At 36.0% G+C, this 22,610-nt stretch overlaps 1 protein-coding gene and 1 non-coding gene across 6 annotated transcripts in view; both read right to left on the bottom strand.

Annotated features, from left to right (window-relative positions):
• LINGO2 (leucine rich repeat and Ig domain containing 2) overlaps window positions 1-22,610 on the bottom strand; it is a 1,117,067-nt gene that overhangs the window by 802,008 nt on the left and 292,449 nt on the right. The window lies entirely within an intron of this gene.
• Window positions 18,681-18,761, bottom strand: MIR876 (microRNA mir-876). The gene has a single exon (NR_049520.1). It is a non-coding gene; the product is annotated as a microRNA mir-876 (primary transcript).

Consider the following 22,610-nt stretch of genomic DNA (forward strand, 5'->3'; position numbering starts at 1 on the left):
GTGGGACAGAGATACTGGAGGCCCAGCAGGAATTAATTTATTTAGATTTTTTTTTTGCCATAAACCTGTCTGCTCTAGAGCAATCACTCCTGAGAGTACTATATTTATTGCAGTTTCTGGGAATTCTCCTTTTCTGAAAGAATGTAAAGTATCATGTAGAAGTTCAGGGTTAATTTAGAAATGACCTACTTACCTACTAGATAACACTATAGCTAAAGACATAAACAGACTAATATGCAGGACTGGCTTGCTAGCTTCATCTGTGATCACAGTAATTATCAAGGGACCCCTATATCTTCCTCTACTTTTGCTCTTATTCCCTGTTCTTTCCCAGAGTTTGCCCACATTCTGACCCACAATTTTAGTTACCACCTCTGGGCTTAACTTTGTTCCACCTTGTTTCTATACAATGAATGTGAGGTGTATTTGTCTGTTTTGTTTTTGCTGCAATAACCATGAAAACAGTTTTCAATGACTTAGAAAAACAAGGTTACATCTCACTCACATTGCATGGTGACTACTGGTGAGCAGTGCTCTCCTCTTACAGTCTTAGAATGCAGGCTAAAGAAAAGACAAGAACAAAAACCTCTTATCTTATACACCCTGCTGCTCCCCTGGCAGAAGGACAAAAGCAATGCCATACCCATGTGATGGTTCTTAAAGCTTCTCTCTAGAAGTGGCAATAACAGACCACATTTATTTCCATAGCCAAAACAAGCCTCATGGCTAAGCTGAATGTCACTGGGATACCTAAATCTAATCCTCTCATGGGGAGGGTTGGAGTGGGGTGAACAATGATGCAACTCACTACAGATCTGGTCACTGTACTCAACACCTTTGACTCACTTCTGGCCCCCAGGACTCTAATCCAAGGCTTATGGTCCTTGGTAAGGTAATAAGGAAACAAATCCTGCTATTGCCAATAGGAAACCAGCATAGTTTAAGAGAAAGAAAACATTACAGTAAAGGCATCCTTGACGTCCATAGACATGCTTTGACTTGATCCATTTTTTTCCCAACCCAACTGTATATGTCAGATTTTTTACAGAAATCAACAGTTTTAATTTATGGCATGTCATTTCATCTAAGCTACATGTGAGACTCATGGGCAGTTATGTCAGTTCCCGTCTGTCTGTTATGATCATGTCTTTTCTTCCTTCCCATGCTTCTCTTCCCTGTGGAACCTGTCTAAGCCCACAGCTCCATTTGAAGTGATTTTCTGCTCTGGAAGAAACTCCCAAGAGTCACAGGTCAAGACCAGAAAATAATAAAATAAAATAAAATAAAATAAAATAAAATAAAATAAAATAAAATAAATAAAATAAATAAATAAATAAAATAAAATAAAACAAAATAAAACAAAATAAAACAAAATAAAATAAAATTACAATGGGCCCATTTAACTTTGAACTTCATCCTTTTAACTTCGAAATGTAGTAACTGGGGCACCTGGGTGGCTCAGTGGTTGAGTGGCTGCCTTCTGCTCAGGGCGTGATCCCACGGTCCTGGGATTGAGCCCCACATTGGGCTCCCTGCATGGAACCTGCTTCTCTCCCTGCTCTGTCTCTGCCTCTCTCTCTCTCTCTCTCTGTATCTCTCATGAATAAATAAATAAAATCTTAAAAAAAAATAGAGTAACTGAATGTTTACATATTGATGTACAATTACTTGTCTAAACCTGAATTTCCTTTTTTCCATAAAGATTTTAAGGGTAGTTTTTAGACACTATAATTATATAATTGAGGAATGTGTGTCATTCACCTGAAATGGACAGTGCTATACTTCCTAAATGCATTTCAACTTTTCTGCTTGGTCTGCTTCTAAACAAAATAGTGCACTTCAACAAGGCCCTTTGCTTTCTGGTGATTTTTAAAATCCTAGTAAAGGATTACAAAGCTTTTTTCAATCATCATATGTCAAGATGATATCACAAGAGTGAAAGGCCACAGAAAGACAAATTATCTGTTCAGAGTGAAAAGAGATGGATATATGGAAAAATATCTAAAATTAATGTTGATGATGGCTGTATAACTCTAAACAAACTAAAAGCCACTGCATTGTAGACTTTAAATGGGTGAATTATGTGGAATGTGAATTATATCTTGATAAAGCTGTTTAAATACACACAAATACGTGCTTCACAATAATGTTGCTTCAAACTCACATTATTTGTATCTCCTACAGAGAGATATCATGTTATAAATATCGCTTAGAGCAATTGTCACCTCTTTCTGAAATTTAAAGAGCAGTTGAAACTTCATTTCTTTCCACCTTCTCCCTCCCCTAGATATTTTTTTCAAGGCAGTCCTATTGCCACAACTTAATTTCCTTAAGCACTGCAGATCCAACCCATCTCTTCTACCTTGACTGTAGTTATCCTTCTGCCCTCTTCTAGCTCCCTCTCATAACTCCTACTCCACTGTTCCTCCCATGGTACCACATTGGTATTGGTAACCTTCCTGGGGGAGCAGTGATGGGAAAATGGAGAGAAGAAAGTGCTAGGGAGGAAATCCCAATTCCACTGCCACTGTCCTTCTCTAAATTCTACTTCTTCCAATAAATCCTCATTGCCCAGCTCCCCAGGTGACTCCCTGCTATTTAGCTCATATTCAAAGGCCATGATTGCTCCTATTATCAAATAATGTAGTTCTATTTAGTATGCAAATTAATGAAAATGAAGTCAGAAAACCTCAGGGCTGTTGCTAGTACCCCCGATCTGATCTGCAGGGTGATTTTTTCCATTGCCCTCCCCTCCCCCAAATTCCCTGGACTTAGAAAGCCGCTTAGAAGTGTCTCCATTTCAGCTCTGATCACCTTACACAGTAATTGTTTCTCTCAGTAGAACTGGAGTACTTCATGACAGAAACAGTGCCATTTTCCTAAGTTTTTCCTGAGCCTAGAAGAGTGCCTAACTCATACAGGTGCTTCAGGTGCTGTTGAATAAACCTCCAACTGCCACACTCCTGGTTTCAAAAACCCATTTCGTGTCATCCTCTGGTTTCTTTAGTCCCTTACCTAGCCCTTTTGCCAGGCAACTTGACACCATTTTCCTTTCAACCATTTATCCCAGTGATGTCTCCATGCTCAATCCATACCTCCTGACCAAAATTCTAGACTCATACCTCCCAGATACTGGCACACCACAAATCAATAATAAATATAAATACCATTATAAATTTGCACAACACTCTTTTTTCGGTTGTTAACTTTTACAAATTGGCTCCACTTGTCCATGTGGCAATCCTTTTAGGTAGTAGGGAAAAATCAGGGAACTGAGGCAGTAAGAGAAATGTGACCTAACAGGGGTTTCTGCAGCATTTTACTGCAAAGGGGAAATATAAATAGTGACATGCAGGTCACAAGTCAAGTATTCTTTACATAGAATAGTTTTGCCTCATTCCTCCATCCTATTCTGAGTATAAAACAAAAAACATATTTAGGGGACTTGGGGAGGAACAAAACCTCAACATTCATGCCAGAATTCCATACTTAGATTTCCAAAACCTCCAGTAAGTAAATTTGGTCAAAGATACCTTGCAGCCCCTACATTTTTAAAGCTCTTTTTATTTAAAAGACACTTAACAAAAACACTTCTGCTTGATGGTTTAATAACTTTCATTTCAAAATGCATAAATCTGGGCTTAATCTGAAATAGATTTTGCATAGCCAATTGCAAACACCTAATGTACCTCTTTTCGTCCCTACTGTAAGTGAGTCAGTTCCTAGTGCAGCACTGTATCTGGCATGTGGAAAATCTGAAAATCAGCCTGCAGCTCTGTGTGTGTGCACCTTGCAAACCCAGAATACCACCACCTGTGTTAGCTACCATGCACTCTGTTCCAAGTTATCATTACAATTCAAAACAGGATCTAAATTGCATGAAGAAGCCTTTTTAATCCATGAAGTTAACCAGAAACATTGAAAACTGATCTAAGAGCATCACATTGTCTTTACATTTAAGCCCACACAGATGCATAATTAGATGCATGGTGCATAATTAACAGAGGAAGTGAGACTTCTATAGTTCTAAAAGTTGATTCATTTTTCTGTGAGGGTAGATGACATCCACTTGCCAAGCTCCAATTTTGCTGGCCTCCGGGCCTTTACATTTAACGCTAGTTCCCCAGTTTTGCCATACTCTTCTCCTCACACTGTATCCAACTGTAAGGGTGCCTTCCTCTTTAATGAACGAACTCCTTACCTATCCCTCAACTCTCAGCTCACCACTCTCCCAGGAATTTCCCTGACATCTCTGGATTAGGTCCTTTGTGTTCCTCCTTGTTTTAGTATTCATTCAGTGTTTTTTTAATTTGCTGACCAGGATTCAAAGGGTGAGAGGCCTTGTCTATTTAGTCTGTGCTAATACCCACCACCTAGCACCTTGGTAGGTACATGGGAAGGGTTCGGTAAATGCTTACTGAATGAAGTAGAAAAATATAATATCAGCAATTAAAAGACTGTAGTTCAATGGTAACCATCTTGAAATTCTGTTCTGTTAATAAATGTACTGCTACTAATATTCAGGTAAACAGACATAGCTAAGTGGAGAGTGAGAAATGTGCATGCTATTTTAGTATAGGAGCTTGATCTCCATCACAGTGCTGCTCTTGTTCTGGTACATGCATTGCTTGTAAGGTAACTCCTGCTGCTGCCCCTCTCCAGCCCCCTGCCTTTTGCAGTTGGACTGGACCAGGTAAATAATGCTGGCCAGTGAATTGTAGACAAAAGTGGCAGGCATATTGACTCCAGAACTAGAGCAGTTAATTGGTTTGAGAACTTCAGCTTTATCTTTGTCCTGTCTCCTTAACCAGTGATGTTCCACAAGATGGGATGCATATTTCCTAGAGGCTCAGAGCATGGTGGATAGGGAAAAAACTTACTGCTGGTCTCTGTGGCTGGGAGATAGAGTATGAGTTAGAAACAAACAGATATTATTTATTTTTGTTTTCGTTTTTGTTTTTTAAGATTTTGTTTATTTATTCATGAGAGAGGCAGAGACAGAGGCATAGGGAGAAGCAGACTCCCTGCAGGATGCCCAATGCAGGACTTGAACCCAGGACCCTAGGATCACGATCTGAGTCAAAGGCTCAACCACTGAGCTACCCAGGCACCCCAGAACAAACAGACATTACAGAGCTCATTGTTAGTAGCCCATACTAACTGAATTCCTATTTGTGCTCTTGTTTGAATGAGATACCCAATGTGTCTCTGGGTCTGGGAAGAGAACTTTAAGCAAATAGAAAATTCTCACCAAAATACCCATTTTGTACATATGTCAGAGACAGATTTTACCGTGTATTTGAAGTCACTAGGTACACTTCTACTCTGTAAGCACTTATTTTAGTAAATGACATGTTTGTGTTTATTTACTTGTTAGGTAGCCCCCCAGGCCTCCCTTCTCACCTCCTGGCCCCCAACTAAACCATGAGTACCCCGAGGTAGGGCAGCAGTTTCTCTGAATGACTCCCAGAGGAGCTCCATTAAGGTTGCCCAAATAATAATTCAGAAGTCTCAGGAATAGTACTTCTCTCCTAAGGAGTTATATCAACATAGGTCTGAAACAACAAAATGCTAACCCAATGCCCCCTTGGAGTATTAATTTTTCATTGCTTTTATAACAAATTACCATAAGTTTCATGGCTTAAACAATATACAGTTATTTTATCTTATAGTTCTGAATGTCAGAAATCTGAAATGGATCTCATTGGGCTAAAATCAAGGTGTTGACAAGGCTAAATTCCTTTTTAGAGACTCTAGGAGAGATTCCATTTCTTTGCTTCCATTCCAACTTCTAGAGGTCCACATTCCCAGGGTTATGGTCCGTTCCTCTACCTTCAAAAGCAACAATGTTGGGCCAATTCTTTCTCATATTACTATTTCTTTGGCTCTGTCTCTTCTGCCCAATTCTTCTACTTTAAAGGGCCCATGTGATTCCACTGGACTGATCAAGAGAATCCAGGATAATCTCCCTATTTTAAAGTCAGGTGCTGATTAACAGCCTTATACCCATTGCAACATTAATTCCTCTTTGCCATGTAACCTAACATATTTATGGATTCTGGGGATTAGGACATAGAATCTTTGTAGGGGGGGACATTATTCTGCCTATCATTTTACGTTTAACCTATAAACTCAATGGAGGACATTTATAGCTCCTCAGCTTCATATATATGGTAACAGAGAAGCCATTACTTACTATAATCTTATTTGGTATAAACATCATCTATGAGATAGGTTATTCTAATTCTCATTTTCAGGATGAGAAAGGAAACCAAATCACTTCTATTTTTTGAGAACCCTAGAACAGCAAACCATGAAAAATTATAGTACTTTTAGTTATTTACATTGAATTTGTTAATGCCTTTGATAAGAAATGTGTAAATGTAAATATAATCAAACTTGGAGACAATATCAGAAGTTTATAAACTTGACAATAATGGTCCTGCAGAAAGTCTAAGTAACTTGCCACAAATCATGAAGGTCCATTTTTCCAAAGCTGACTTTCAATTACTGTCAGGAAACTGACAACAAATTGTAGGTACAAGTACCTACACAGCACCATTCCCCTAGCACACAAAGAGTGATATACAGCATGTGCTAGAGCAATTCAATTTTAACTTATCTTGATTGGATAGGAGAGTAGAGTGTTGGAAATGAATTTACAATGTCAAAATGCTAAGATTAATTGCTCATTATAGACCACAAGGGATTAAGATGGTTTGGATGTATACATTAATATGTGTATTACATAACGATAGGTCATCCCTGTTTCCTCCTTGACAATCAATATTCAGAAAGCCTTGATAATCCAGAGGAGAAAGTCTTGAGTTAACTTTTTCTACAAAGTATGTATTTAACAAATACTAGTGAATACCAAAGTAGAAGTTTTGAGGCAGCACCAAAATATATTTTTAAAGGCAAGAAATGTCATAGTTTAGTTATGATTAAGAGAGGTTAATTGTATATATATATATTTTCCAATATATATATTTTTTCCTGAATATATATATATATATATATATATATATATATATATATATATATATATTCAACATATATTCAGTCCCACAGCTATTTAGCTTTTGTCCTGGGGAAGGCCCTATGTCAATAACTAAATTATTGGGACCACCATGGTATTAACTTGTTGAAAAAAAAATTCAAGATGACAAGTTAGATATTAAGACCCAAAGATGTTGATGTGAGCATGGCTTTGCAGAGAAAGATAATTTCTCCTGCCTCCAGATGAGTAGAAGAGATCATTTCCATATATCATAATTCTAGCAGTTTGTTGTCCAACTTTTCCTATAAGTATAGTCTCATGAGGATATAGTCCTTCTCAGCCTAACAAGTAAAATTTCTGTAAGCCTACAAAACAATACTAATGGCCCTCATTTATCTAGCACTGTCTTCCTGAGTAAGCACATGAATAATTACGCACGTGGTGACCAGAGCTGCAATTATTGCTTCCATTACTCAGAGGAGGAAGCTGGGTCTAACAGAGGCTAAGGGCTATTGAGCAGGTGAGTGACAGACCTGGGACCATATGGCTTGCAGCTCTTAGTCCTATGCTCATTTCAGAAAACTATTTTTCTTCAAGAGGGCAACTTGCCTACAAATGATGTTTAAATAAATGTGCATTATTGTGATTTCCACACCTTCCTGTATTGGATGATTCAGAATAGATTACTTTAGGGAATGAGAGGTTGTGCTGGAGGCCTATAAAACTTTTGGAAACTCCAGGTGTCCATTAGTCATGCACATATGCACTATTGTGTCTTATTTGCACCCATACAAACTTGAATGCCTTTCAAGACTCATCAAATCTTAAAGTGAATTTAAATTTCATGTAATGGTATATTATCAAAAAATGAAACCGTTTGTCAAATACTTAAATAAAAATATTCAGAAGCTATGGATTAGAAAGCAACACAGCTTAGTGATCAAGAACACATGCTCCAGAGACATCTAGGATTTAAATTAAGGTCTCACCACCTCCTATTTGTATAAATTAAGCCACAATTCCTTTCTTGAAAAAGAGAAAAAAAAAATCTATGGTTCTCTTATGAGATAGCTATGAGGATTAAACAAATTGTTCTCAACTGGGAGAGATTCCTCCCACCTAAGGAGCATGTGGCAATGATAGGAAAGAAATGTTTTGGGCATCATGGCTTGGAGGAATTACTGGTCTAGTTGGGGGAGGCCAGGAATACTGCTAAAAACTCCACAATACTCTACAGGACAGCACACTACAATAAAGAATTATCAGACCCAAAATGTTAATAGTGCCGAAACTGAGAAACTCACATTTAAGCTCGTACTCCACAAAGTGCTCAAAATTGTTATCTGCTATTTATATTATTAAACAGCTTTGTACCAGGTATCATGCTAAGAATCAGGGGCCCAGAATTGGCTAAGGTATGCCTCTGGCCTTGAGGGGCCCATCAACAGAAAATTTTAAGTATAAATAATTACTATGCAATAGCATGCACTCATAGGGCATCATATGCAAAGCACTATATGAAGGAGTATATATTTGTTCTGTTTGTGGGAACTGGGGAAGGCTCCACAGAGAATAAAGTACTCCCCATGGGCGTTTAAATGTGATAGGAATTTGGCCAGTAGAAAATGGATAGAAGGTTTGTTAGTGTGAAGGATATGTGTCTGTTTAGAGGAAATATGTTGGGGCATTAAAAATATTATAGAAATAGAAGGTATGGCATTTGCCAAAGCTAGAAAAAATGTTTGTCATATTCATAATATGGTGACTACATTAACATCCACAAGGAACATGATAGATTGTGGATAGGATTCTGGTGCTAGAGTAGATTATGGGCTGTGAAGAGAGGCAGGAATCAGAGTGAACAATTAGGAGAGTGTAGTGAGAGAATCCAGATGTAAGCTTATACCAACATAAAGGGTAAAGGCGGGAGCAGGGGAAAAAGGGACAGGAAAAATTACAAGTTCAGAGGTAGAATTAGCAAAACCTTGTTCCCTTTCAAATGTTGGGAAAGACCACAACGGCATTAAACACTGGGCTATGGTACCCCTGTTTTTGACAGCCAACTCATGGACACCATTAGACAAATATAGGATAGTGTGAAATAGTACGAAGCAGCAAAATTTATTTTTTGAGAGAAATGGTGCTTGTGTTAATGTCTTTGTGTTGAGGTTATTCATAGATGAGCTTATAGATTGAAAGTAAAAAATCATTGATTGATAAAAAGAATTTCATAAGAGTTGCAAAATGATTTTCTGACTTGTGATGGAAATGAGTGGGTTGTATTCATTTGCCATAGTTTTTATACATGTAGATAAGAATAAAGTTCTTTAACTGAAAGTTTTTTTTTTTTTTTTTAAACTGAAAGTTCTTAAATTAGAATTTAGGTTTTTATTTTTTGTGTATCAAACAATGCTTCAGGTTTTTTGGCAAAATCCAGTTGACAATTTTTTAAAGTAAAAACAAGAATAAATGTCGTTATAGTCATCCCAGAACTTCAATACTGTCAAGTACCAAAAAGAACTCTGTTGCCAAGACTTGCAAATTCGGCCTTATGTTTTTGGCACAAAGAATTAAGAGCCACATACTTAAGCCAGTAATAAAAAATTCCTTCTTAAGCTTAAAAAAAAAAAAAAAAACAAAAAAACAACTCTATTAAAGTGCAAAAAATTATTTCCAAATGAATACAGGACCAAAATTGGTTTATATTAGATAAGTCTCTGTTTCAAAGTATAACTACCAATGGAGCTGTGAATGATAGTAAAATATAAATTCCCCTATGTTCCTGATCAGGTCCTGGGACTAACTGTATAGTCTTGAATTTCCTGCATAGATTGATAAACAGTGGCTCTTTACTGGGTGCTCTTCCTTAGCACTGCATGTTTTCCAAGATGGTTTAAAAAATTGCCTGATTTCCGTGATGCATCCTATTTGAAATCTTCCAAGAAAGTGATTAGGAAGCAAAAAATTGCAAACAGCAGCACTATAAAGGAAGAGTGGGAAAGGCTCAGTATAAGATTTAGAATGCAGGCAAATGGACTTTTAAAAACAGCTATCTGTAATAAGTAGTGGAACCTGGCCATAATGAAAAGAAGTGGCAGCAGAATAATGCATCCTTAACCAGAAATCATCTGTTTATGTACGTTGTGTTTTTATCATCAATATATCTGGGTCTTAGTCTTTATAAAATGTAGATATCCCACATTTATCCTTAAGCTGCATGAATGTTTAATGATTAGGCAGGTTATATAATACACATAAATTAATTGCATGCTATTCATTTTCATGTATTTTAGCTATTTAAATCTTTCCTCTCACTGCTGCAAAGCTAATGATTTACATATATGCCATAGAAAATGTAACAAGATAGGTGCCCCAGACACATACATTCAAGCAATTCCTTTAACTTTTTATGCTTTCTCAGGAGGACAACATTCAGAGGTTTATTTTACCCTAGATGCCTGCAGCTGTGTCAGGCACTATCTGTTCCAGATGCAATTTATTGAATCTCCAGGTCCAGACTGGTTAAAACAGTGCTAGTATTCTTTCAGACTTTAGGGATCAACTCCTTGGTTCCTTCCTCCTATCTCTGACTCTTCTTGCCTAGGGCAGTACTCCGGCTTTCTAGCTGAACTGTACAGGAGGGCTCCAGGCGGAGGCAGAGTTAAAGAATTCTCTTTTGAACTTTGATCAGGATGGAAACAAGATAACTGGGAGACAGCAAATGATAAGACAGTTATTTGGAGAGAGCAAGAGTTGTAAAGCAGCCTAGCAATATTCTTGTTATGACTTCGGGAGGGGGACAAGCCAAATTACATTTTCAGGGGATAGGATGTATAACAGTAATAGTAATAGTACTCAGTAGTAAAAGTAATAACAATCCTGTGCTCTTGGAGAGTGCAGAATTTTGTTGTAATAAGAAAAGATTTTTTTTAAAGATTTTATTTATTTATTTGAGAAAGAGTACAAGCAGGGGGGTGGATAGAGGGAGAGGGAGAAGCAGACTCCCCATTGAACAGGGAGCTCAATGTGGAGTTCAATCCCAGGACCCTGAGATCATGACCTGAGCCAAAGACTTAACTGATTGAGTCACCCAGGTGCCCCAAGAAAACATGTTTTTATCTCCATGGTGATTTTGTGCTTTCCTTCTACTATTTTCTTGTCCTTGATCTTCTTTCCATAATTTACACTGAGCACCCTCTATGTGGTAAGTACTATATTTCTCACTAAAAATAAAATGTTGATTTAATCAAACAATGAAGATTGTAGTCCAGTATGGGAAGCTAATTTGTTTAAAAAAGATTTTATATATTCATGAGAGAGACAAAGAGAGGTAGAGACATAGGCAGAGGGAGAAGCAGGCTCCTCACAGGGATCTTGATGTAGGACTCGATCCCTAAACTGGGATCAACCACTGAGCCACCTAGGCATTCTGGGAAGGTAATATTAACCAATAACTTCATAACAAATAAGTTACAAATGCCAATGGAGCTATGTGTGCTGGGAAACCACATATCAGAGAGGGCTTCCCTAGACTGCACCAATGAAGTGATATTTGATCTGATGACTGAAGGATGAGTAGGACTTAACTAGGGTACCAGGTAGGAGCAGAGATGGATTAACCTCTGCAAATGCCCTGAGACTGAGACAAGAGGAAGCATAAAGAACTGAAAGTAAATCACTGTGACTAGAGCCCTGGGAAAAGCTGAAGGCAGGCAGTGCTAAATTTTAGGTCACTTAAAAGATTTTGGTCATTAACTTTGGGACCTATGGGGAATTACTGAAGCTTTTTAAAGAGGGGAATAAAATAATCAGATTGGCAGCTTAAATAAAATACATGAAGACAGAGCATTTAGGAGGCTATCGCAATAATCCGGGAGGAGATGATGTTAGCATGGATAAACTGATGATGGTAGAAATACAGAGAAGATGAAGATGGATTTAAGAAATTTAGAGGTAAAAAAAAAAAAAGAAATTTAGAGGTGATTATTTGATAATAGGTTTGGTAATGGGAGATGAGGGATAGTGGATCAAGGGTAATTCCTAAATTTCAGGTTTGTAGCTCTGTATAGATCTTGGTAAACCCTCTCTGATATCTCTCCTGCCAGAGAGAAACCATTCCATCTTTCTTTTGGTTTGTTTATTTGGGTGGGAACAGAATTCATGGGAGGGGATTCTGAGTTCTATTTTTAACATGTTAATTTTGAAATACTTCTGAGTAATCTAAGTAGATCTGTCTAGGATTGTATTTTCTGTTTGGATTTGGAAAAGATTAGTCTGAGAAAATCTGTGAATTACTGTCATAGGTAGAGAAATTGAAGCCCTTGACATGGTTAGAATTTGCTAGAGAATTATACAAAAAACAAAGGAACTTAGAACTGAGTTTTCGGAAATTTCAACATTCCCATGCCAGATTACAACAACGAAAACAATCATGACCACTACTTTTTGAGCTGTGCTGCTTAAGCTCTTGCTATATATTATCTTATTTAATGTTAATGAAACCTTATGAGATAAAAGTTATTTTTCTATTTTAGAGATGAGAAAACTAGGGTACAGGGGGAACATATGGCCAGCCAAAGGTCACACACATAACCATTAAATAGCAGAAATAGAATTCAAATCCAGGCAGTCTGATTTGAGAACCCATCCTTGTAACTGCTACAGTCTGCCAGGCTATTTAGGAAAATTGATAAAAGAGTTTGAGGTTCCTATGTAAGGATTTAAGCTTCCATTGTATTTGTCCTCAAGATCTGCACCATCCAGCACCATAGTTACTATGAGGTGACTTGAGCATTTGAAATATGGCTAGTTCAACTGAGAGGTGCTGTAAAAAAAAAAAAAAAAAAAGAATGTAAAATACCCCGTTAGTATTTCTTATGTGATTTCTTGTTGAAATAATAGCATTTTGGGTACATTGTATTAAATACATTAATGAAATTTAATGTCGCCTACGGTTTTCTTTCTTGATGTTTCAAAATATTTTAATTTTAAACTAAGAAATTTATACTTCGTATGAGGCTTACATTCTATTTCAATTGAAAAGCACTGTTACAGATATTTCTCCTATTTGCTGTCTGGATTCGTAGCTCTAGATAGACACTATCAAATAGTTAGTATGCTCTCTGTGACGCACAGATTCCATTCAGACTTGAGCTCCAAGCCTGTCTCCCAGGTTCTAAGGCCCTGCCCTCTGCGGTGTTTCCATGGTAACTTTGCCTTAGGAAGAGAAGATGCTTTTTAAACTGAGTCCTAAAGATCTCCTTCCTCTGGCTTTATGTCATTTCATACTAATTTTATGGTTATCTCTTCTGTTCTTCTCTAAGAGTTTATATGATTTTTGACCTCATGAAATTGTAGTTCAGGGATTCTCAGACAGATGAAAATCTAAGAATCACTTGGGAAGTTTTCTGAAATTACACAAGGCCATCACCCTGCAAGATTTTATATGTGCTCCCTACCCCCAAGGAACGACTACTGCTCTAATCTCTTCATTGTCTGGCAAATGAAACTGCTATACTCTAACTACTATCCTCTCATTTATTTCCTATCCTCTTCTGTCCACTCAGCTCTTCAGTCTCCAATATCATACCTGCTAGTAACCAAAGTGCTCAGCTTAGCTTCTATGGCATAGCCTCTGAAATGCTGATTTTGGTTCATCTTGATAGGAATTTGTGGGATGGTTATAATTTAGGTACTAAAAAAAAAAATAGAGGTAAATATTTTCCAAATATAGCTTTTAAGGTTTTTAAAACTTATTATTACATTCATAAAATTTCCCTCACATGTTATAAAGCCTCAGGGATGTGAATACTGAGTGTTCTACAAGTAGTAGCATGTCATATTATACAGCAGAGATTGAGAAGTTAGAGCACTTCCAGTCCTTCATCTATAAATGAGGCAATACTACTCAATTTTGAGATTAAATGAGATGATACAAGGAAAGTACTTGGAAAATAAATCAATATTGCTATAAATCTTTTAGTTTTGTTGACTGTTTCCTTTGTTGTGCATGCATAAGCTTTTTACCTTTTTTTTTTAAGATTTTATTTATTTAATTCATGAGAGACAGAGAGAGAGAGAGAGAGAGAGAGAGAGAGAGAGGCAGAGACATAGGCAGAGGGATAAGCAGGCTCCATGCAGGGAGCCGGATGTGGGACTCCATCCCAGGACTCCAGGATCACACCCTGGGCCGAAAGCAGGCACTAAACCGCTGAGCCATCCAGGGATCCCCCCAGAAGCTTTTTATCTTGATGAAGTCCCAATAGTTGATTTTTGCTTTTGTTTCTCTTGCCTCTGGAGACGTATCTAGTAAGAAGTTGCTACAACTTATGTCAAGAGGTTGCTGCCTGTGTTCTCTAGGATTTTGATGGTTTCCTGTCTCATATTCAGGTCTTTCATCCATTTTGAATTTGTTTTTGTGTCTGGTGTAAGTGGTCCAGTTTTATTCTTCTGCATGTTGCTGTTTAGTTTTCCCAACACCTGTCAGATGGCTAAAATTAACAATACAGGAAACAAAAAGATGTTGGTGAGGATGCAAAGAAAGGGGAACCCTTTTACACTGTTGGTAGAAATGCAAACTGGTGCAGCCATTCTGGAAAACAGTATGGAAGTTCCTCAAAAAGTTAAAAATATAACTACCTACCACCGAGCAATTTATCCAAAGGATAAAAATACTGATTCAAAGGGGCATAGGCACCCCAATGCTTATAGCAGCATTATCAATACTAGCCAAATTATGAAAGAGCCCAAAAGTCCATTGATTGATGAATGAACAAAGAAGATGTGGCATATTTATATATATAATGGAATATTACTCAGCCATCAAAAGGAATGAAGCCTTCCCATTTACAATGATATGGATGGAGCTAGAGTATATTATACTGAGGCACAGAAAGACAAATAATGTATGATTTCATTCATATGTGGAATTTAAGAAACAAAACAGATGAACATAGAGGATAGGAAAAAAAAGAGAGAGACAGAGGGAAGCAAAACATAAAAGACCCTTAATTATAGAGAACAAACTGAGGGTTGAAGAAGGGAGGTGGGTGGGGGATGGGCTAAATAGGTGATCAGTAATAAGGAGGGCACCTGTCATGATGAGCCCTGGGTGTTTTATGTAAATGATGAATCACTAAATTCTATTCCTGAAACCAATACTACACTATATGTTAACTAACTAGAATTTAAATAAAGAGTTGAAAAAGGAAAAAGAAAGATCTCTATAAATCTTAGTTGCTTTGCCCAAGCACACTTATTTTTAAGAGTTTAAGGTTGCTTACTTTTCCCAATTCTTTCTGCTAATAGTTCATCACATTATTTTCTAAAGCAGAATTGCAGAGATTTAATTTATTCCTCTAATTATTATTTGGGGAACAGGCTGTAAAAGTATAGTCTCTCAAGGAGACAAAATTAGGACACTGATTACAGTAGTGCTCAGTTACACCACTTAAGTATACCCACATGAAAATAAAAGGTTGATATTCTACTAACTGCTAATTAGTACACAGCTAATATCTTCAGAATTTGAGTAATTCAGCTAAAGTACTTTCCAAACTAAGCATTCAAATAAACTGGAACTTTTTTAAACTCATAGATTCCTAACAGGCTAAATCCCTCCCTTATTCTAAAAATTTCACTCACATTTGATAGAAGATTTCCATCTATGTTACTATGATCACCTAATTAATTTTTAGATAAAATGACTGCTTACTTTTATTGGAACTTTGCCATGAGTTTGACAGATTGATTAGAAGAATCAAATAATTTAGATCAAAGCTGGTATCAGAGACCAAGTCAGTAATCTTAAAAATGTTTTACCATTGCTCAATTATTTTTAAATATTATGATATTCAAATTTCATTCTTTTATTCAGTAAATATTTATTTGGTACCCATGGTACATCAGGTACTGTAAGTTCACAAAAGAATATATATCAAATGAGAATTCTATAAAGATGTATGAGAAAGACATAAAAGTAACATTTTTGAAACTCATGCATTTATTCAAAAATATGTTACTCTTATAAAGCTAAACATTTAGTCAAATATGCCTAGGTTGCAATAATTATTTCTATCATTCTTCCAGATAAACTATGTTTTTAACTGCAAATGTGACCCAAAGGAATGTCCGTAACTAACTAAACTTCCAATAAATGAAATATCAATACATTAAAGTTCACATGCCCAGGAATATGTGGTATATATAATTAAAACCATAGAAATAACATCAGCTTATTATTTTAAAATTTAATTCATTGATAAACAACTAATATTCTTACTGTGATGATTACTTTTATGTGTCAATTTGGCTGTAACATAGTGTCTTGCTATTTGGTCAAACATTATTCCGTATGCCTCTGTTAAGGTTTTTTGAGGGGATGAAAATAACATTTAAATCAGTGGACTTTGAGTAAAGCAGTTATCCAACATAATGTAGGTGTGTGCCAATTCCTTAAGGTATATCTCCCTATATATGTGTTCACATATTTTGTTGACTCTGTTTCTCTGAAGAAACCTGAGTAATATACTCATTTTCAATACTTAATTATCACAAAAGTTAGGAGGCCTTAAAACTGCATTTGTCCCCAGCAGAAAATCCACTTTGAACACATGTTCTTTTTTTTTTTAAGATTTTATTTATTTATTCATGAGAGACACAGAGAGAGAGAGAGAGAGAGAGAGAGAGAGAGAGAGAGACATAAGCAGAGGGAGAAGCAGGCTCCACGCAGGGAGCCTGATGTGGGACTCGATCCCAGGACTCCAGGATCACGCCCTGGGCCGAAGGCAGGCCGTAAACCACTGAACTGCCCAGGGATCCCCCTGAACACATGTTCTAAAACTACAAAACTGTACCTCAAATTAATTTATTGTGCACCTTTAAAAAAAAGTAAGCATTGCTAGGTTTTAATAAATACAGACAACTGAGGCCTGAAATTCTGACACAAGGGTAAAGGTACATGATAGTTAGATATGGTAATAAACTCCATTCATCTCTGATAAAGTTCTCTCAAGAAAAAAAACTGTTGTGACTTCCTTCTAAATTTATGTACCAGCAGTTATAATCGCATTAAAAACAGTATGTTTACCTCAAAGTAAATTTTATAAGTAGTCCTCTTATATAAAACAACAAATCAGAGAGCTCTAGAACAATTAAATCTCAGGAACATGTCCTCTCTTTCCAAACCTACCCACAGCCACTAGCAATAGAGCTCCCAATGGAGGTGCAAGGGATCCTAGAGTTCTAGAGAGCTTGCTTATGAACACAGAGGCCTAACAGAAATAAAGATACACATTTTTCAAAGAAAGTTTGATAATTAAGATATTGATAAGTTAATGGAGAGATGGTTAGAATCATATACCTGTATCACACTTGAAAGTTAAATTAGAGCAGCAAGATGTTTCTTACGTAAAGCACCTCTATTCAAAAATATGTTACTATTTAGGTATATATTTAAGCACACTAAACGTTTTGGTCATATACATATCTAAAATAATATATTGATTTTTCTGTTATCCAACAGAAAAAGGGCTTAACAATTTATTTCAAATCACCCAACTTTATAGAGTATATGCATAACCCACTGCTAAAGAATCAAATATAAGACCAAAATGAAGTCATAATAAATACAATAGACTTATTCAACATAATTCAGAAGAAACTTCAAAAGCCAATACCATTGTCATTTTGGTATGCTGAAGTTTCAACTTAAGAAATAAAAGGTCAAAAGTATTCATAGTTAAGAAAGTTGTGTGGTCATACCATTGAAGTTAGATAACTGAGTTCTTGCCCAGTAGACAAAAAGGACATGGTAAAACCAGCATGAGTATTTGGAACTTGATTCAGTTATTAAAATAGTTAATCACCAAATGTTTGATTAATGATTCATGAATCAATCAGACTAAGTAATTCTAATGACTGAAATGACCATAGCATTCATTATTTTAATAATAAGCAATGACTAGTTGGGAAGTAATTAGGCTTTGTGACCTTGGGAAAGTTACTCTATATTTTGTACCATGAAATGAGACCATAGAAAACTGGTTTCACAAGACAGTAAATGGAAAAAAGTGTCCAAAGTATACTGAATTTAACATAGTCCATAATAATGTACAACTTTTCACATTTTTGCATATACCAATGTTGTTTTTCTGTTTTGAATAAACTGAAATCTTGATTATTTATAGAAGTACTATGATGTCTTCAAGTTCCTGATCATTTAGCAGCCAAATTATTTAACTAACACATTTATTGGGTACTTTATATACAGAAATTCCATATGAATATATGTATAATAATTCAACTAAAATTGAATATTTAAATTTAAAAATGGCATTTTTATAATTTTGGATGGGAATACTCATTCAATGGAGCTGTTTCTGATGTATCATGTTTCTTAAACAGAAAGTATTACAACTTACTTTTCAGAAAAAAAAAACAGGAGAGACAGAGATATGAACTACATAAAACATGTGTATTTAGGTAAGGAAACCATAATTTCTGATGTATTTGACACTGCTTTGATAATAATGGACTCTAAGTACCAAATGGAAGGATGCTAGAGTATATTTACCAGGGATCTCTTCACCTTCTATGTCTTGTAATACAAAATAGCTTGTTCTCAATGGCACAGTAAAGGGATCCTAGGCTTCCAGGTGTAGATCAACTGCAGAAGCACCTGTGAAGCACTATGAATTACTTTGTAAACCACCACCACATTAGCTTAGATATGGTGATTCACAAAGAAATCCACAGCACTTCACAGTTTGGGTAAAGCTTGGTACCTATGAACCAATAAAAACAGTACCCTTATACCGCCAACAATTAAGGGTGAATTTTCAGCTATTTTTATATCTTTCCATATGACATTCAAGTAGAATTAGAGCAGAAGAGCTAGACAGAGCAGTATTCACAATCAACTGAAGTATGCTCAATTTTGTACCACTCTCTTTTCATTGGAAAAATACAAGAAATACTAAACATTTATTTTAAGTAAACAAGACTTAAAAATAAAAATGTATGCTTTCTGTATTATATAACAACTAATTTTCATTTAAAACATTTTCTCTATGCAACAACTGGCATGACATTATGCAGGATGATAAACAGGGTTTTACTAACAAATATAAAAGTCATAGTTATTAATATACTTGTCAGAAGTGGGGAGTAAAATAAATAATAAAAGTATATGTGATTCTCACTTATATATCACAGTATATAAGTGTTGTTGCTGGGATAATTGGCTCTAAAAATGTCCTTAGTTACTTGGCTTCAAATTTTCTAATCACAAAATGTTATAATTTGTATTTTATTTTATTATTATTTTCTTAAAGATTTTATTTTTAAGTAATATCTGCACCCAATGTGGGCCTCAAACCCACAACCTCAAGATTGGGAGTCATATACTCCACTGACTGAGTCAGCCGGGTAACCCATAAATTCTTATGTTTTATAAAAATCATTAAATGTACTTAAGCTGAGTGTTTTTCTATCATATTTGTGCAAATGAATATTATTTTTAATGTGCCTTTCTGAACACCAAGGCTGTTTATAAAATAAAATATTATGTTGCACATATTAGATTCAACTCTGAAAGAAAATCACACTAGTAAAAAATGGAGACAAATATTCAGTAAAGTTACTATGTTTAGAAAAATCACTAAAATCAGTCACCCTTTATTTATGTTTATGCCACTGATAACATTTATCTAAAGAGGAGAAACCTAAAGGTTTCATTTATAATTAATGAAAAGAAAATGATCTATAAATTTACTGGCCTAGGAAGCATAAGATCAGTCAGGTAATTCATGGCTACGAAATTTCAACCTTTTTTTTCAAAGTACACCAGCAAATGTTAACATTTAAGGTTTATTTTATGCAGAAACTCATGAATATACAGTCAAGCAGTTCACACATTGTCACCAAAGGTTACTGTTTAACCATCCACTGACTCATCATCCTCTCATCACACATGCAGCAATTAGATCAAACTTACTGGGCAACTGAACAAAGAAAAATTACAAGAAAAGAAAAACTGTAAAGATAATGATATATTCAAATATATTTATTATTTGCCTATTATGTACCAGATATGGTTCCGGTTAGAGGCTAGGTCTACAAAGTACATCTAGTTTAGTCCCAACTTTTGAGGGACAGAGAAGAAAATAAGCAATTAAAAAATGGGATGGTTGATATGTGCCATGAAAAAGTAGCACACAGGCTAATGGAAATCACATAAAGGGGCCACTTAATCCAGTGATAAGAAAATTATAGACCTCTTACCCTAAGAGGGTTATGGGAAAGTATCATGAAAAAGAGAACTGGAGGAACAGAAGTTAGCAATGATAAGGGGGTAAGATTGCTCTAGATAGAAGATAACACTTATCCCATGGCCTGTCAAGAGATGAATCATATTACATATACTATATATGATAGCATATATAGATATATTGTAGTAGAAAAGGAAAGTCTACATATATTTATAGAGTAAATGAAACAAATGGGCATCACCAGATCAGTAGCAGCAAGGACAGACAAATTTGAAGCAAGAGAACTATATCATGATAAGACAATCTAAATGAAATATGGGCTGGATTCAGGAGCAGTTGTAGAAAAGCTCTTCAGATTTTAATGAAGAATGTCACACTCTATCCCAAAGTGGGCCAGATGAAACCTCTTGAGAATTAGACCAGTTTTCCCTGTGAGGTTCAGGCCTTCACACAGGTTAGAAAACAGATCAACTAATCTTAAGAAGATCTAAGTGACTCTGAATAACCATCCTACTCCAAATGTGGAATTAAGTTGATGAGATAATGTTAGAGATACAATTCAAGGTGGATTTTGTAATGTTATCCTTCTTGTTACCCTTCTTTCTCTAAACAAGACAAGTATTCTCTCTATACCTGGTAGTGCATGCTAATTGGACACTTTGCTTTACTTTACTTCTGAATTTGCATGCAAGGAAACTTCCAGCAGGCCCTTCTCTAGATTGCATACAGCTTCCTAAAAAAATCCTCCCACATTTTCTGTCAAATATGCTCTCAATTTTTTTATGAAAGGATAACTGATATGCTCTGAGAAGGAAATGTTCTGGTTGAACTAATTTTCTGGTGCCCTGATTAATTAGAAAACACTGCTTTTTCCAACTCTAGCACTATTTGACTTGAAAAATAGGTGAAGTTCATTGTTTCATGATGAATAACCACATTGCAGTGCTTTAATTATCTTTTTCTAAGGTTATTCAGAACGCTTGTGACATTTACTGTTTGCAGTCAACATTTTCTTTAGTATTCATAATGCATTGGTTATTTACCAAAAGCTTAAGATTAGAGAAGATAAAATTCCTAAACAAAGGGATTCAGAGTACCATGGAGTATACAAAATTACTCTGTATTTGCAATTAGGAACTACATCACAAAACATTTGAAAAAGGAAAGAAACATGCCCAATGTCCTATGGTTGCAGAGAGAGGAGAGCAAATATCTAAGTCCTCCAGGGCAAAGGGAAAGTGTGGTGTGGATATGGCTTATATGTTACACAATATGACACACTGTATGCAATTACAAGGTCCAAAGTTGACTGCTATTTCTGTCTTCTGACACTAAAACAAATCCTGACAGTTGTTTGTGGGACAAGTCACTAATGTTAACACGACCTCATATGATTAACTTCATTCTTCTTCTATTCTAACACCTGGAGGAAAATTCTAGCTAACAGAGGAGTCTTTTTAATTGGGCTCCAGCTAGTTGATGGGTTTATTAGAGGAAAAAAAAATGCCATCCAGAAGTCTTAGAGGAGTAGTTTAGCTCCAATTCAGAAGTCTGAACAAAAAGTTAGTCTGTAGTACAATTTATTTGCTAGATTCATTCTTATTTTTAGAATTTTATATCTCACATGTTTCAACCCATGCAAGCAAGACAACCGAAATAAAAGAAACACAGGGAAAGGTAGGGCTAATATCACAATACAGGCATAATATAAACTCTATTTAAAATAACTACTGCTGCTGATAGGAAGTAAAACAGCTGCAGAACTGACAGAGGCATCTGCAGTTAAGGATGATATCACACCACTAATATGACAATCCCTGCTGGTAAACTGAGTGGGAAGTATAGCCCCAAAGGAAGCTTGCATCCTTTCCTGGTGATGAAAGCTAAGAAGAATGAAAATAATATAGCAAGTAAACTAATACAAAACAAAAATAGAACAGGAAATGAAATATGCATGCACAGTAAATATAATCTTCCCGCTGGTTGGGTTCTCTTTTTTCTCAAAAGCTCTTTCTTTTGGCCCTAAATATTGAAAATCAGTGTATAAAAACTAGTGACTGGGATGTCTGGGTAGCTCAGCTGGTTAAGTGTCCAACTCTTGATTTCTGCTCAGATCAGGATATCTCATGGTTGTGAGATAGGCTCGCATCAGGCTTTACCCTGGGGTGCAGAGACTGTTTAAGAGTCTCTCTCCCCTTCTCCCTCTGCCCCTCCTCCCCAAAAGCTCATGTGCTCTCTCTCTCCAGCACTCTCTCTCTAAAACAAAAACGAAAACAAAAAACGTGACTGCCGACTAGAAAATCATAAAGTATTCACAGGAAATCTGCTAAGGAATAATAATG

The sequence above is a fragment of the Canis lupus genome, chromosome 11 (assembly GCF_011100685.1).
Source record: "Canis lupus familiaris isolate Mischka breed German Shepherd chromosome 11, alternate assembly UU_Cfam_GSD_1.0, whole genome shotgun sequence".
NCBI lineage: Eukaryota > Metazoa > Chordata > Mammalia > Carnivora > Canidae > Canis > Canis lupus.